At 35.7% G+C, this 18,897-nt stretch overlaps 1 protein-coding gene across 1 annotated transcript in view; it reads right to left on the bottom strand.

Moving 5' to 3' along the window:
* LOC115229190 (proto-oncogene tyrosine-protein kinase receptor Ret) overlaps positions 1-18,897 on the bottom strand; it is a 280,998-nt gene that overhangs the window by 29,076 nt on the left and 233,025 nt on the right. The window lies entirely within an intron of this gene.

Raw genomic sequence — 18,897 nt, 5'->3', positions numbered from 1 at the left:
TGGCTAGCCAGTTACGCCAGGCTCAAATTTAGGAATATTCATTAGCATACCTGGTAGTTCACAAGTTTAAGCATGTTTTTCCTGCCTAATTTATGGTCTTTCATTATAATAATAATCACCATCTTCAACAGTTAATAGATAAAGTAGAGTGTTATTTCTCATATTTAAACTGTTTTTGTGAATTGAACATAACATAGCAACCGGAAATGCGTGAAAATAGATTGGAAGTTGACAAGGCGGGGAAACGATAGAGACAGATGGAGTGGAGGAGAATGTGTGTTTGTGTGTATGGAGGGGGTGCGTCTCTGTGTGTGTGTGTGTGTGTGTGAGTGAGTGAATGAGAGAGATGAGGAGAGGGAGGGAGGGAGAGAGAGAGGAGGTAAGGGAGGTAAATGTAACTTCCCTATCAAAAGCTATAGATTTGTGATATTCATTTAGTATTTTGACAACAGTGTGGGCAGAATAGTGCAGTTAATCAAATGGTCCTTTGACATGTTTCCGTTGCATTCGTAGTTGTTGTTAAAGATACTTTCATCGTTCTTGTTACTGCTGTTGTCAATATGTTCCCAGTACCATCATTGTTCGCTTATATCTTTTACTCTTTTACTCTTTCACTCTTTCACTTGTTTCAGCCATTTGACTGCGGCCATGCTGGATCACCGCCTTCAGTCGAACAAATCAAACCCAAGGACTTATTCTTTGTAAGCCTAGTACTTATTCTATCGGTCTCTTTTGCCGAACCGCTAAGTGACGGGGACGTAAACACACCAGCATCGGTTGTCAAGCAATGCTAGGGGGGACAAACACAGACACACAAACATATACACACACATACATATATATATAAACATATATACGACGGGCTTCCTTCAGTTTCCGTCAACCAAATCCACTCACAAGGCTTCGGTCGGCCCGAGGCTATAGTAGAAGACACTTGCCCAAGGTGCCACGCAATGGGACTGAACCCAGAGCCATGTGGTTGGTAAGCAAGCTACTTACCACACAGCCACTCAATATATATATACTCTTTTACTCTTATACTTGTTTCAGTCATTTGACTGCGGCCATGCTGGAGCACCGCCTTTAATCGAGCAACTCGACCCCGGGACTTATTCTTTTGTAAGCCCAGTACTTATTCTATCGGTCTCTTTTGCCGAAACGCTAAGTAACGGGGACATAAACACACCAGCATCGGTTGTCAAGCAATGCTAGGGGGACAAACACAGACACACAAACACGCACACACACACATATATATATATATATATATATACATATATACGACAGGCTTCTTTCAGTTTCCGTCTACCAAATCCACTCACAAGGCTTTGGTCGGCCCGAGGCTATTGTAGAAGACATTTGCCCAAGGTGCCACGCAATGGGAATGAACCCGGAAACATGTGGTTGGTAAGCAAGCTACTTACCACACAGCCACTCAATATATATATATATATATATATATATATATATATATATATATATACTTTTATAAACACTTAGGGCTTTTCGCTCGTCACTTAAGGGGTTTTATGTGGTCTCGTTTGGCTTTCACATTAATCCTAATCAAACTTAGGATCAAATACCTTCCATCTAGGCTGACACCGCCTTTTTCTTCGGAGAATATAATATATCTATGACTACATTATCAAATGTATCCTTTCTATAGTTGTTTAAAATAACAGCATGTAATTGAGTGTAATTTGAATATTTTTTTTACTGCTACTTCGAGCAGATCAAGCGATTGCATAGATACTTGCATATTTTTTATCTTTATTTTCGTTGTTGTTGATGATATGTCTGACTGAAAGTGTCACTATTATAATCTTTGGATCAGCTATTGTTATTACTAGCGGGATCCACAGGGCCGTCGCTAGGTCCCTGCATCCCCTGTGGTCGCAGGGGGCCTCCGCGGTTGAGGGGCCTCATGTTGAGATCAAACTACATAGGTGAACCATCTATTTACTTTGGTTAAGATATTAACTGAAAATTTCAAGTCCGACAATGGAAAAAAATACGATGGTGTACCGTAAATAGATTTAAAAGAAACGAAAAACGTAAATGTAAGAAGCTTTTCAACGAATTCCTTAAAGAGATAAAAGAAAAATGAAAGAAATCCAAAACATTGAAAATAAGAAAAGCTTCAAGAGAAAATACAAGAAAAAGAAACAATGGTGATGAAAGATGGGGGTTGTATACTTATACATTCATACAAACGTACACAAGAAGCATACGTACACACATTCATATATACATACATACACACATATACGTCTGTTTTTATCTGTTTCGGTCTACCAAGTCCATTCACAAGGCTTTGGCCAGCTCAGAGTGAGAGTGACGTGTACCAAACACACATACGTCTCTTAGTCTCTTCGTCCCCCCTTTCTTTTTTCATTTCTCTCTCTCTCTCCGTCTATATATATATAATATATATATATATGTATGTATGTAAGTATATATATTGGCGTTGTTATTTGATGCTGTTGAAAAGCTGGTCACTTTGAACCCAGAACAAGGGTCTTTGACCTCCTAAGGCAATAAAAACTAGAAACAACATTCTTACTGTACCTTGCACACACACATCCACACAAGTTTGTGTGTGTGTGTGCGCGAGTGTGTGTAAATCTATCTGTGTATAGAGTAGAAAAAATATATAGTCTTTTTTATGTGTTGTATTTTAGAATCATCACAGCAGACTCTGGGTTTTCAGATAACAATGGTGCGTAGATTATGAATTTTGATTGAAAAGATGGGGTCTCGAAACGAAATGTTATAGGGGGTCTCTAAAAGTTATGCGATGGCCCTGGGGACCCGTGAATATTTCACGGAATTAATGGTAAACTTATTGGGATAAACTTATTGAAAACTTTATCCAAGAAACCTGAAAGCGTAGCTTGTGTTGTGTTTGTATGGGAAAATAGTCGCTTATCTGCTACTCATTGAAAAGTGAAAGAAATTGGAATACGATGATTACTTAATGCACTTTATATATACACTTTATATACTTTACGCACAATTTCCTAGACAGCACTCGTAAAATAAATATTCACTCTTATTTTTCCATTTTTCCCATAAGCAAAATAAGAATAAAAAATCCTGTACATATGATACAACCTTTAGTTAATTGGCATGCACCTGCCACGTAAATAAGTGTGAATATTTCACGGACTTGCACTTATGCGCATGCGTTAAGTGAGAGGTGATATGAAAAAATTTAGTTTAAATTTTGTTAAAATACACTTTTCACTATCAAATCAACACCACCACCTCCATCATCATCATCTCTATTCCTCCCCTCTCTCTCATCTCTCTCCCTCCTCTCCCTCTCTCTCCCTCTGCCTTTCTTTAACATCAGAACATCACCCCTCTCCTAAAATTATATTTTAACTCTCCTCTACCTTCAACTAATCTCCTATTAAATATTACGTTCCCCTACCTCATGTCATTGACGCTTCTCTCTGCCTCTTTTTCTTTCTCCCTCTTTCTGTCTCACTCTTCGCCTTATCCTCGTTTTCTCTCCTTTTTCTTTTCCCTCTCTTTCCCTTCAACTAATCACGCGAAAATGTTACAATTACATTCCCTCTATCTCACGCCATGGATGCTTCTCTTTCCTTCTTTTCCCTCTCCTTTTTTTCTCTCTCCTTCTTCTCCTTTAAATACGTGAAGGCGTTACCGACAGGCTAAGTAACGCAATGACCAGCAGAATTATTACAAGATAATATTTCTTACTTTGGATCGTTGCTCTTTCTCTTGTAGACAGGATTACAAATGTAAATACTATATAGATTGTTTGATCTCATGGACGAAATGCTAAAATCATCATTTTTCTGACTACCGCTATCACTATAACCATCCATCAACTACTATCTTTGTCATCATCATCATCATCATCGGTATTGTCGTCGTCGTCTCGTCACCTCGATATTGTTATGTAGCTCCTCCCCGTGCTGAGAGAGACTTTATAACACAAAGTTAGTCGGAGAAACAACTAGATTCAATCCATAGACCCGCTGTTCCATATGTAATACGGCATCACCTACTTGAAGCCTACATCGAGCACTCCGATATGCAGTAGTTCACAGTATGGGATGCAATATCAAAGTTTAGGTTTGGTTCGACCAATGTCCAGTCGGTTCTGTCGTCATTGCTGCTTTGAAAAATTAAGAAACTGAGAAACTATCAACAATCATTATTTGTTTCCTAGGAAGGTGGAGAGCTGGCTGAATCGTTAGTATTCTTATCATATAGGTCTTTTCGATATAACTAACTTTTCAACTTTTAACTAAATTCTCTCATCACTGACTGGGCTCAGAAATGTCACTAAGCACTTTGCCCGGATTGTTAACGTTTCTGCCAGCTCGATGTCTTGAAAATAATATTAATAATGATAATAAAGATAAAAATGTGATAAAATATCATCTTCCGGCGTTACATTCTGAAATCAAATTGCACTGAGGTCCACTTAACTGTTTTCTTTACAGAATCGATGAATAAAGTGCTTGATTCAATCGGCTTGCCGCTTACCTAAAAATTGCTGTACTTGTGCCAAAAGTTGAAATGGAAGAGAGGAGGAAGAGGAGGAGGAGGAAAAGGAGGAAGAGGAGGAGGAGGAGGAGGAAGAAGAGGAAGAGGAGGAAGAGGAAGAAGAAGAAGAAGAAGAAGAAGAAGAAGAAGAGAAGAAGAAGAAGAAGAAGAAGAAGAAGAAGAAGAAGAAGGTGGTTTTTACTTTAATGATGACGATGATACTCTTTTGGTTTATGAATTAGTGGTAAGGAAATATGTGGCAATCAGTTGAATTACCCTCAATATCTAACAGACTATTTCATTGCCGTCATCAAAATCTACTGAAGCATGATTTGGAGAGAGAACAAGAAAAATGCAAAATTTATAACTAAATTCTCTCATCACTGACTGGGCTCAGAAAAAAAAAATGATTCCGAAAGCGCTACTAATGTTGGTGGAAGTACTGAGTAGAGCTTGCTGTCATTTTGCTAATATTAATGAGGCTGCGAGTGATATAATGGCTGTGGTCGTTGTGTTTGTTGATAGTGGAGATAGTTGCTATAAGTGACAGCGGTAGTGGAGTTTTTGTGATGGCGGTGATATTAAGTAGTATATTCTTAGACAAAGCAAAAGCTGAACCGCAGCCAATTATACCAGATAATGTAAACTATTCCTGACAACAGTAACTTAGCAACATCCCTCTCAAGACCTGTTACAGGAAGGTGTAAACAAAATGACTTGAAATTAATTGATGATATGTGATTTATTTTATTCGTTGTTCTTTTGAGTTTCGGCAATGTGAATGGAAGTCTAAGTAGTAGATGTTAATGATAATGCTGAAGGAAGAGTGGTCAGGTGTAGAAGAAGTAAAATGATGCAAGTGAGATTAAAAACTGTGGTAAATAGTTTTCTGTTAACATTATATAGAATTAATTGAACATAAGAGGTGGGTATGGAATTACTATATTTTTAAGCTTAAAAGGCGGCGAGCTGGCAGAAACGTTAGCACGCCGGGCGAAATGCTTAGCGGTATTTCGTCTGCCGCTACGTTCTGAGTTCAAATTCCGCCGAGGTCGACTTTGCCTTTCATCCTTTCGGGGTCGATAAATAAAGTACCAGTTACGCACTGGGGTCGATGTAATCGACTTAATACCTATGTCTCTCCTTGTTTGTCCCCTCTGTGTTTAGCCCCTTGTGGGTAGTAAAGAAATATATATTTTTAAGCTTATTAATCACCCTTGAGAATTTCTTAAATCAATATAAAACTGATGTGTTTTAAGGAGTTATAGAGTTCCGGTTTCTATTCATATCACATAGACCATGCTAGGATCAAAATTGATTTTTATCATTCTTTACGAGTTAAAATCAGGAAAATCAAATAAAAACTTTTTCATGCATGATACTGTTACAACAGTGTATTAAAAAATGGAGCAACTGCTTAGTAAAATATTTAGAAGGCCGTAACCGCACATTCCAGATGAATAGGCAGTCACCAATCACGCTATAAAAAATTTGAGAGCTTTAGAGTAGTTGATATATGAGGAAAGTACAAACACTAAATCAAAATATATGACTTGTATAAATAACTAGCTTCTAAAATTGGATATCAACCTTCTGAGGACAGCTTATGGAATCTAAAGAATCACCGCTGAACAGAGAACCATATTAGGAGTCGGCCACGAAACTATAGATGTCCGGAGTAGATTAAGTAAGCTAATGCAAAGTCTGAGATGTAATTATGAATACTATTCTTCCTAAGACAAATACTTCATCGGAAGAAAATGTCATTAAGACCTTCCTGGACGGTAACAAGATCATAATAGTTCCTGCAGGCAAGCGTAATGCAAGTATTGTCCTAAAAGAGAAAGAATACAAACTAATTGCCTCTGTAAATAGATGACAACTACAAGAAGTTGAAAGAAAGAACAAAAGACATCAGTAGTTGTCAATATTACTAAAGAGGAAATAAATCTATTTTACTTAAAATGCATAGCGACATCTTAAATCTGACTAAAGTTAATTACAACGTCTAAGGACTTCCGATACTATATAAGGCCTTGTTATTAATAAAGCAAAGAGTTCAAACAGAGGAATTAATTTTATGCCGCGAGAAAGACAAGTCTGATTTTTCAGTCAGAACTCATCATCGGAGCGGTATTTAACTGATACTGAGTAAATAGATTAGGAGAAGTGAAAATGCGAAAAAATATTAATGAATAAATAATACGGTGAAGAAGGGTAAGATTGAAGAAAAGGTAAAGAAGAAAGAGGAAGAATTAAGAAGAGCGTAAGAGAGAGATGATAGATCGATAACAAGAAGTAGGTGTTAGTGAAAGAGAGGCTTCAATGGTCAATGCAGCAGCGGACTTCGAAAATGTTGTTGGAACATGACTAGGAATATCAAGAAGATTCATGTCTGAAGATGAAGAATAAAAATGAACTATTTAGTCCAGACTTTAAGTCTTAAGGCATATCAGATGCCTTAAGAGAAAAAGAGTAGGAGTGCGATGTATGTTAGATGGATTTTAACAAGAATGGTAGGTGGATTGATACATTATGGAAGCATAAGCCGTCGTAATACGAGTAAAATTTAAAGTGGAGTCGTTGCAAATATTAGGGAATGAATCTTCGGCAATCCGACAGTTGCGCACATTTTGATGAACAATAGAATGACATTAATGGCAGTAACGTCTCAGAAATATCACCAATATTTCAATATGCCTACTCTTCTTACTTTTTGAAGGGTGACAGGAAACTGGTTACAAACCATTTTGTCAGTTCGAAAAGGTAGAACCTTCTGGATGAATATTTGGCATCATGAGATCTTCAAGGATAACGTCTCGTATTTGCAAAAATTTGAGCGACTGAGATGCTTATTATTCGTGCATAGAGAGAGTATAGAAGAGAACTGTTTACTTGATATGTTGAATGATATTATTGTTGCTTTGTCGAAGGAAAGATGCTAGATGTCATGTCTCGACCAGAAGAAGAATTTGATGCAATCTGTCAGTGAAAGCTGGGGTGACGAGTTTACTTTACCTTCACATGACATATATTTCTGTGTGCTGAAGTAAGCGATAAGTAACATCAACCCCGAAGAAGCAGCGAGCTGGCAGAATCGTTACTCCGTAGAGAAAAATGCTTAGCGGCACTTCTTCCGACTTTATGTTCTGAGTTCAAATGCCACCGTAGTCGAATTTGCATTTCATTCTTTCAGGGTCGGTAAAATAAGTACCACTTGAACACTGAAATCGATGTAATCGACTTAGCCCCTCACTCGAACTTGCTGGGCGTGTGCCAAAATTTGAAACCCGTATCAACCCCAAAGATATCTGTATGAGATCAGATATATCAGATATATTTGAGAGAAGAGTTAGAAACACCAGAACTGATATATTTACCTCCAGCTAACACATGCAACGATAGAGAATGCTATTTAAATAGTTATATTTATTGACAAGCGAAGAATAAAATAATGCAAGTTTTGTATGGGGAACTGAAACCTGAATACAAGTTGGAAGGTGAGAGAGCTTATAGTCACTATGATGCACTCAGGTATCTTTTAATTTCCTGGTATTATTTCGTGTTGTATCACGTGCAGTCAAATTATTATCCTTGGTACGATAAAACTATTTATGAAAGTCTCATGTTTATCAAAATTAGATTCGCAATAACCAAATTCCATAAGAAGGAACGATATCTATACGAATGGCTGACATTAAAATGAAAAATATACGAAAAACGTAAAAGATGGTTAGTTATTACTTATTATTACTAATAAGGAACACAATTTACACGAAAAGTTATTTTATGATATATTTTTTAAAATGTAGCACTAAAACCCCATTTTTTAAAGTCTCTCACTGATGATGCACGAGAGGGATAAAGAGAAATGGATATCAGAATGTCTGTATATAAAGGTCACAAGTAGTTACTAGGGTTTATGTAATTATGATTTTAATCCCTCTCGTAAGTTTAGGAAAAAATTATATCATGCCTATAACATTGATACCAAAACTATTTGCACAAACTAAGCAACTTACAAGAAGGCAATATCATTGGACTAATACATTTTAAAGAAATCATTTTCCAGCACCTTATCCATTATTCTAACACCATTTATATCTTGTTTCTTTTATATATCAACGAACAGCGTGTTTGAGAAATCTGCACTTGATAAGGTAAGCCTATTAGTTGTCCTAATTATCGAAAAACATATATGATAAAAACCAAAGGAAACAATTAGAAATGAAGATGGATTCCTTCTTTTCTCACTCTCTTTTTAATTTGTCAATATGTCAGTGTAGTCACCCACTCCTTAAGCCATTTCTGACGTTCTTTTAGGGCATACATCATTTTCAGTTATTTTGTTATTGATTCATACAACTGACACACATCAAAACTTTGATTTGTTTCAGAAACTACAATGTTGCGTTGGCGGTAGCATGATCGATTAATCGCCGAATCGTTCTCTTTGTTACAAGTGTTGGAAGTGCATTTATTCGTTTATTTAACGAAAACGTATATTATTTCTCTCGACAACAATCATTTTTAAAACAAAAACTAAAGTAGACGAACAATAAAAAAAAAATAAATAAAAACATTGTGCTGCCCACACTTCTATGTATTACATGGTCCTTGATGAACACGACTTACTTATAGCAGTACAAAAATTGATCTCTCAACTGTAATTGCAAGTTATGAGGGGGTGGTTAACAAAAGAAAATCTTTAAAATATATGTATTGACTTTTGACTAACAGCAATTGTCAATTTGATGACTAATCCCATTTATGAGCATTTTAATCAAGGTTTGTTATTTCATAGTTGTTGTTGTTGTTGTTGTTGTTTATGTTGTTCTTAAACCAGTTTGTTACTGGTCGTGGTGACTGCAGTTATGATGTTCTTGTTTGGAATGTTAGTATTGTTTTGTGTTGTATGTTTACAAACATGCTTTTTACATAATTTATGAAACACAATGATTTAATAGATAGAACAGTAAGAACTTCAATTATACACACACATGCGCGAACACACACACACATACACATACATACATACACACAATCACAGAGTTAAAGCTGAAAAATTTCGTAACTTATTACTCCAAGTTTCATAAAATTTCTCATCAGACAGAAGTGAAGTTTTGGAACAATACAATAGTTTATAAATGTTTATAAATTTTCTGTGATAATTATTTGGTAAATCATCACATAAGCATTTAAGGTTAATTGGACGAGAGGCTATAACAGTTTCAAGGTAGTAGAATCTGTTGGATTATACGAGTGATGGTTGACGAGAAATTATATAAGCATTAAAATCATTAAATAACGAGTTGTACAGAGTAATAGTGATAATATATACAGCAAAGGAAAATATAGTAAAAGAAATATTATGTAAGAAAAAATAAGCGTAAAACCGCAGAAAACCTTGGGATCTTATTTTCTAAAGTTAATAGAGTGATTGTGCAAATTACCAGAGAGGCGAAGGAGACCATATCACCTCGCCCTGATCAAACAAGGCCGTCTGACAGGACCCTTCTCTTTGCTACGAGAAGTGTGGCGGATAATCTTCGTTGCAAGGCCTCTAACATAGCAGAACAAGTTGATGTCAGTCCCAGAACAGCTGTCAGGTATCGCCACAAACTTGGTTACTATGGCGCAGCAGCAAAGAAGGAAGCCACTTCTTTGACTAACCAACATCAGGCGGAGAAAAGATTGGGCCAGTGAGATGGTGGAGAGGCCACTATCATTTTGGAACACAGTCATATTCTTTGCTGTATTTCCTGACAGTAGTTGAGTGTGGGTCTGGAGACTCTGTGATCAAGAATTTGATGTGAAAAGATTGCAGCCAACAATGAAGCACGGCAGCTATTCTATGATGGTCTGGAGAGCAAGTTGGAGCAATGTTTTATTAAAGCCTGTGGAGTGTGAGGGGAACATAAACTCAGAAAAATATGTGTCCATATTGCAGAAAGGACTCCTTCCAAACTTCTCCAGTGGTGAAATGATTAAAGACAACTCCTTTTATGGAAGATGGGGCTCCTTGTCGCGCGGCTAAAACCGCAAGATTTGTTGGATGAGAAAGGCATTAAAAAGGTTCCATGGTCAAGCCAGTCACCAGATATGATCCCTATTGAACATCTCTGAGGCATAATGGACAGGACACTTCATAAAAAAGACCAAGAAAGCGTCTTCAAAGCCAGATCTTTTGAGATTTGTGCATGAAACTTGGCAAGACATTCCGCAAGAGAATATTCGTCATCTGATCAGTAACATGCCTAATGGGGTCCTTGCATTGAAAAATGCACAGGGCAAGTTTACTAAATATTAAATATTCACATTTTAATGGTCAATAAATAATTTGAATGTATAATTTCTGATTTAAATAAATTTTAATGATGATGTGGATGTCTACTTCTGTCATGTCTGTGTGTATGTATATACATACATACATACATACATACATACATACATACATACATACATACATACATACATACATATATATGTTGTACTCAATTTATTAATGTAACTAATAGCATAACCTGTGTTAAAAATACCGGTTATAAAATAGTAGTGATGTCATTATGTACGGAACAGCCATATGTTGAAGTGACCACAAACATTACTTTTCAGTAGAGTTACTACTTGCATCTCTTATAGAGATTTTAGAACTAGCTGCTTCGCTTGTTGCAAGATCAGCGACTGAATGTCGCTTATTTTTCTATATATTGCAAGCTAGGGCGAACGACTGCCATCTCTGGACAGGTGTCCAGTACTGAGGAAGGGCAAATACCCTGAAACCAGGCTGGTCAACTGGTCCTCTCAAATCGCTAGATGGTAGGAATTTGATATATCTGACGCAGGCTGTGTCGTTAACCAGATGGAGGTGTTCTCCTGGGGTTAAAATATAAGTAGGAACATCGTTCCGTGCGGAACAACCATGTTGAAGTAGCAACAAACAATATTATTTAGTAGTGTTACTACTTGCATCTCTGATAGAGATTTTAGAAGTAGCTGCTTTGCTTATATATTTTATATATTATAATTGGTACCCTGTACAATGTGATTTGTGTTGTTCAGTTTTCGTCAACTTTTACGCGTTTCAAATGGTTTTAATGTTTATATTCTCTTTCGTCAACGGTCAACATATTTTGTTAATTTTGAAAAATGATAATCTCTCGTCCAATCAGATTTAGCTGCTTATTTGATTATATACCAAATAGTTGTATTCTGACTGCACTGGTTTTAAACAATTATAAACAATTGTATTGTTCCAAAATTTCACTTCTGACCGATGATCAGTTACATGGAGCATGGATCAACAGATTATGAGCCTCAATAGTACACGGTATGTTCCTCTACTTCTGGTATTCGAGTCATATTTTCTACAGTATGTTTCGCATGTACGTGATCACACACACACACACACACATACACACACACGTCCACACACATACACACACACAGGCGCACACACACGCGCCCACACAAGCACACACACAACACACACAGGCAGTAGGCACATATATACATGTGTATTTGTATGTATCTATCTATCGGCCTCTTTCATTCTCTCTCTCTCTCACTCACTTTCTTTCTTCCCCCCCTCTCTCTCTCTCTTTATATATATGCATGCATGGGTGCATGAATAAATTAAGGAATCTCTAAGATATTTAATGTCTATTACTATATTTCGTGAATGCTCAAAATTAAACTGGCCATGCGTATGGGGAATCAAAACCGAAATCACTCCTTAATATATGATGGTTTTGTATTCATATAAGGATAATATAATGAAAATGATGAATTAATTTTGATTAAGTATCTCACATTCTGACATTGGCTTCCTTCGGGCGATTTATTTTATGATTAGAAAACAATAGGTTTTTAATTAAGCCTAACACTTGTCCACTTAATAGGAAAAACAATGAATAAATTGGTAGAATGTTAGTCTCGCTATAAGATTGAAATGTTGATTATCGTCAATGGAACTTCTATTTATAACGAAATTGTAGATCGAAATATATTTTGAGATCATGGTTTTGTAACTAAATTCAGTTTTGTTATTGTTAAGGTGAACAAATAAAAAGTTTCAAAATGATGAGATACAAAATTTAATTTCCTTTTCATTCCATTCCTTAGGTAAATGGATGCAGTAAACTAAGCGTGAAACTATGACATTACTAACCAAACTTTCGATAGTTTTAGAAACTCTGAGCCAGACATGTCTTGTTGAAGATGAAATTTCAAGTAAAAATACATTTTTCTGGTAGATTAACCATTAAAGTGAAGGAAACAATTAAAATTGAAGTTAAATTCTGTATATCATCTCATCTCAATTTGTTCACATGTAGTCGTTAAACAATTTTCTAACCGGATTCGTTAAGCCATTTTCTTACGTCTTCCAAAGCATACCTCATTCCAATAAGTTCTATATTGACTTATATAATTGAAACATATCATATCTTCGATTTGCGTGAAACTACATACAGAATATATTTTCCTCCAGGTTATTTTGAGTAGGTTGAAAGGCTGTTGATGAAACAGTTATGTAACTTTGGACAAATTGTCGTAATGAATTACTTCACTTTACGTTCTGAGTTCAAATTCCTTTGAATGACACTTCCTCATTTTTTCGCCCAATGTCAATTAAATCAGAACCACTATTCTACATTCTGAATCAGTTGACACAATTATACAAACACGTTATAAATTTGCGACCTTGTTAACAATGCAAAATATTAATATTTTAGCTAGGTTTAATCAAATTTCATGTTTCAATTTTTTAACAATTAGGCCGAGGAGACATTTTTACGGTTTAGTGAAAGAAGGTACTGCTAGAAGGGAGTTGCAAATATATGTAAGAATATTTGAAAATTGATTAATTTCATTATATTTGTTTTGGTTTTATTCACAGAATATGCAATCCAGTAATTTCTTTCGATGTATTTTCAACAGCAAATATTTCTCTGTACTCACGTGTTTCAAATAAAGAATTTGACGTATCACATATATGAATGAATGGATACATACATTATATACATGTGTGCGTGTGTGCATATATACACGACAGTGTGTATCACTCTCTAATATACACAAATATGTACAGTCATATGTGTATGTGTGCTTGCATTGCTTCGTATATCTATTGAGAAAGTCACAAATTTCATCGATAGATTAAAAAAAATTAGCAATTCTTCAACGTTGTATGCAATGTAATTTTATGCGTTATTCATGTAATAAGTGAGCATCTTTTCCACTTAACTTTTGTAATATTGCTTTATGAGTGCTATCGTCATCCTTGTGTAGTACTCAAGTATCCGCAGAATGTTGTGTATAGAGGTAAAAAGCAAATTTAATGAGAAAGCTAAATAAACGAAGAGCAATCATTTATTTCACTTTCTTTTGGATATTTTGTATCAGTAACAAATGTTCATCGATGATTTGAATTTGTACTTATACCTCAATATACGTTTTTGGAAACAAATCGCACATTTTTTTCATTTGTGATTTCTAACCCTGGGTTAACTTTCTTCAGACAAAGCTATGATCAAAATTGTTCTATTAGTCTCATCATTTAACTAAATCGAAATTTTTGGAAGTGTACTTGCTTTTTAAAACAGCAGATTGATGCTTGATAGAAATTTGACAGCGCTAGTTGAAGGCCTTATACGTTTTAGATTAGGAATAAAGTGCACTGTAAGTAAATAAATGGTATACCATTTAGAATATCTTTAGAACTTTACCCCAAACAGATACTACCCTCTATCTTCTCTCCCCCTTAAATATACAAAAGATTTGATAAACTTGTCTATAAATTTAAACTGCCCCCGTAATAAAACTAAATAACAGAAAAATCAGTGTCAGGCAGTGTCTTCTTGCAATAATTTCAGTTACAACTATGATGTTGTTGGTAAAACATGTTCTTTGTCTAACTCCTTATCCTCTTGGAGAATTTAGGTAAAATTATACTCATGTGTCCTTCTAATTTAATTAAATTCTATGTCTTTGTGCAACTGAAGATTGTTCTACATTTTAAATTGATGTAATGAAATGATTGCATTGTTCAATTAAATGGAGTCGCATGAAACGATCGTGCTGAATTACCTCTGAATATATTTGTTACTTATTTTGATTTTAATCACCTTATTTTGAAATTTTATGCATAATGCCGTACTAAATTCTGGTGCCTCAACTTAAGTACCATATTCATCTGAATATAAACTTTTATATGTAAATATATTTTATAGACAAGATGTAGCTCTCTCATACCACTATCGGTTAACGTATTAGATTGAATGGTTGAATGAGGTCTGTTGATGAGGTAAAGAGTGAGAGTTGCTGCTGGAAGACTATATGTGAGGCTGCAGGATTCGGTTCCTTGCTATAATTTCGGTAAGTGTGAGAAGTGGTTATTACAATATTTCTACGACTTCACCAGTTCCGATTCCTGTCCTCCTAATTACCCTGATTGTAATCCTATGGATTACTGAGTTTGGGACAAGTTGAAAGAAACACGAATTGCTCTGTCTGCAAGATGAAAACCGAGCTGGTGGCCAAGATCAAGGGGTTCGAAGATCATAGTGACAAAAGCAAGCGCCGGGTTACAGAGCTTTCTTCAGGCCGTAATGGAAGTTGAGGGCACCTATTTTGAGTAAACTGTAATTTGCCAGCCGTAACCTAGTTGATACTTTTTTGATTTTGAAACATACTTTTATTTTAGGATGAAATATTGTATTTTCTTTTCCTTTTATGCAAACTGTCAAATTTATACCTGTGCCTGTCAAATCTTATGTCCCTTCCACACACGCTAGCTTAATTTAATTCGTCCTTAGTCAAAAGACACCTGTTGTTATGTCCTGTTATTTGCATTTGTATTTGTGTAACATTCTCCGTTTTTTTTCCGTCCTTGTTTTCGTATACATTCGCTGCTTTCTTCCAAAGAATCTAATGCACTTAGCTTAGTTTTTCCTTGGGGCTGGCCAGATTGGAGTAATCTCGAGTATAACCAGCCGAACTTGCAAAGATAATCTGGAACTTGACTGAGGATAAAAATCTCCGAATGAATCGTCCTTGTTTTCTTTGTATCGTCTGTCTGGATGTTTTGTGTTCTTGTCCCATTTTTGTATTTATATATATATACATATGCGCGTGTTTTTTGTGTTTGCATGTGCGTGTGTGTTGGGGTGAGTGTGTGGGGCTGTGCAGGGGGTGAGTGTGTGTGTATGTGTACATATATGGTGAGAGAGGGGGAGAATGGTTTATGAAATGCTTTTGTACATGTGGTTTAGATAGTATATCCGAATCTTTAACTCCAACTTAATCAGGGTTAGGAAGTGCAAAGGTAGAAAGTCAGCTATAAGAACGATGAACATCCAGCGGGTTTGGAAGTAGAACGGCGCACAAATAACAACGCACGTAAGGAATGTATTTAGATGAAAAGTTGCATTTACATCATGTGATTTGCATGTGCAACTTTTTATATAAATACTTTTCTTACGCCTGTTATTGGTACTATGTCTTTCTAGTTCTCTAGTCTTCTCCCCTACTCTCTCCCTCTATCTGTCTGTCTATCCCTATATATATATATATATATATATATTATATATATATATATATATATGTATGTGTATATATATGTATATGTATATATATATATATGTATATATATATATATATATATATATATATATATATATGCTTATATATATATATACACACACACACACACATATATATATATATATATGTTTGTGTGTGTGTGTGTTTATGTATATATACTTACACATACATCACTATATTTATATATTATATGTGTGAGTGTGTGTGAATGCGTGTGTGTGTGTATGTGCGTATGTGTATGTGTGTGTGTGTGTGTGTGTGTGTGTGTGTGTGTGTGTGTGTGTGTGTGTGTGTTTGTGTGCGTGTACGTGTACAAATGTTTTAATGTAGGATTATATATCGGTTAAGTTTAGAAAAATTACGAAAATCAGTAGTGCTATAATAACAACGATAATTTTTAGTCTGAGACTTGGCATAAGAATTAATTCTAGACGCAGTATTATTGGTTTTATGAATGCCAAAGTTGATGGTAAAATAGTAATAAAGGAAAGTTTGAGTTGAAACAACATTGGGTAAGTTGTATATCTGGTGGGGGTAGATTTTCAGATGATGCATGTGATGTGAAGGTTCTGATAATGATGTAACTAGACAACATAATGATAAAACATGTTTGTAAAAGAATATACAAGGTTTAGTTTGTTTCTAAATTGCTTTCAGATGTAGTTACATTTTAGTATATTATGAATGCTATTGTAAATTACATTAAAATTCACAGCGGCAATGATATGGATGTATTCACTTAACTTCCGGTGCACTTAACTCTTTGGGTATGCGATGTAAAGTATTGGTTTCTCCAGAGATGATATTACACACCTTGCATGAGCCAATACTGAGCAATCGACTGCATTATATATATATATGTGTGTGTGTGTAGATATATATGTGTATATATATATGTGTGTGTGCGTTCTTGTGTGTGTGTATGTGTGTATTTAGATATGTATCTATGTACATGCAAACAAATTTGTGTGCGCAAGTGAATTAAAGCTCACAAGCGCACACACAGATTCACACACAGATACACACACAGACTCAAACACACACATAACAATCTCTGTAATACACACACACACACATAATATGTTCCTTTGAAAATATGTTTTGCAAGTGTATATTAATGTTATTAATAAATGCTGTTATCAATGTATATTTGTGCGCAGAATATACATCTACATATATGTGTATGTGTGCATGTGTGTGTGTATATGTGTGTGTGCATATGTGTGTGTGCATATGTGTGCGTGTGTGTGTGTGTGTGCATATGTGTGCGTGTGTGAATGTCCATAGGTATGCTCACGTGTGTGTGTGTGTGTGTGTGAAAGAGAGAGAGAGAAGAGAGAGAGAGAGACATGGAGACAGACAGACAGACAGAAAAACAGACAGAGAGGGAAGCTGGGAGAGTGTTAAATACGTGTTAGTCAATACATTGCTTACCCATTATAAAAATGAAAGATTGCATATTTGTTCGAAGCACGCGAGAAGTCAAAATTAAAATGTATATGCAACGAATTTCCTTATTAAACACACGTCACAAACGCACGCACACACACATACACACACAAACGTACATACATTACACACAAAATCAATTATGATTACTATTAGGATTATGAATTTCGATCTGAGTTGAAATCTGCAAGGTCTACTTTATGAAATAAGAATCAGTCGAGTACTGTAGGCGATGGAATCGACAATCTTACTCTCCACTCCTCAAAATTCAGCCCATGTGCCTATACTAGAAAGAATTATTGTGATTATGAATCTTCTTCTTCTACTTCTTCTTCTTCTTCTTCTTCTTCTTTGTTGTTGTTGTTGTTGTTCTTCTTCTTCTTCTTCTTCTTCTTCTTCTTCTTCTTCTTTCTTTCTTTCTTAATTTAATTACTTATATGTTTGTCACATTAATATTGCGTGCTTTCATTGCATTACCAAACACAGCTCTGTTTGCCTTGAGTTCTTGCAAAGTTTTGATTTGGTTTCTGTTGCATTGAAGGCGGCGAGCTGGCAGAAACGTTAGCACGCCGGGTAAAATGTGTAGCTGTATTTCGTCTGCCGTTACGTTAAGGCGGCGATCTGGCAGAATCGTTACCACGCCGGGCGAAATGCTTTGTGGTATTTCGTCCGCCGCTGCATTCTGAGTTCAAATTCCGCCGAGGTCGACTTTTCCTTTCATCCTTTCGGGGTCGATAAATTAAGTACCAGTTACGCACTGGGGTTGATGTAATCGACTTAATCCGTTTGTCTGTCCTTGTTTGTCCTCTCTGTGTTTAGCTCCTTGCGGGTAGTAAAGAAATAGGTATTTCGTTTTTCGCTACGTTCTGAGTTCAAATTCCGCCGAGGTCGACTTTGCCTTTCATCCTTCCTGGGTCGATTAAATAAGTACCAGTTACGCACTTAGGTTGATACAATCGACTTAATTCGTTTGTCCTCTCTGTGTTTAGCCTCTTGTGGGTAGTAAAGAAATAGGTATTTCACTTGTTTATACGTTCTGAGTTCAAATTCTGCCGAGATTGACTTTGTCTTTCATCCTTTTGGAGTCGTTGAAATAAGTCCCAGTTAACACTGGGGTCGATAGACTCGACTTCCCTCCTCTCTTAAAATTTCAAATCTTGTACCTATAGCAGAAAGGGTTATTCTTATTGCATTAAAAATACTCTTCAAATAAAGGTTAGTTAAAATATCTCAACCCCTGTGTGTCTCATTGAAATAAATCAATGATTATTGAAACTAAAAATGCCTACAATGGTAAAACACATGGCAATAATTCTTTGA

The sequence above is a fragment of the Octopus sinensis genome, linkage group LG2 (genome assembly GCF_006345805.1).
Source record: "Octopus sinensis linkage group LG2, ASM634580v1, whole genome shotgun sequence".
NCBI lineage: Eukaryota > Metazoa > Mollusca > Cephalopoda > Octopoda > Octopodidae > Octopus > Octopus sinensis.
The sequence above is the reverse complement of the archived record's forward strand: the minus strand, read 5'-3'. Positions and strand labels throughout refer to the sequence as shown.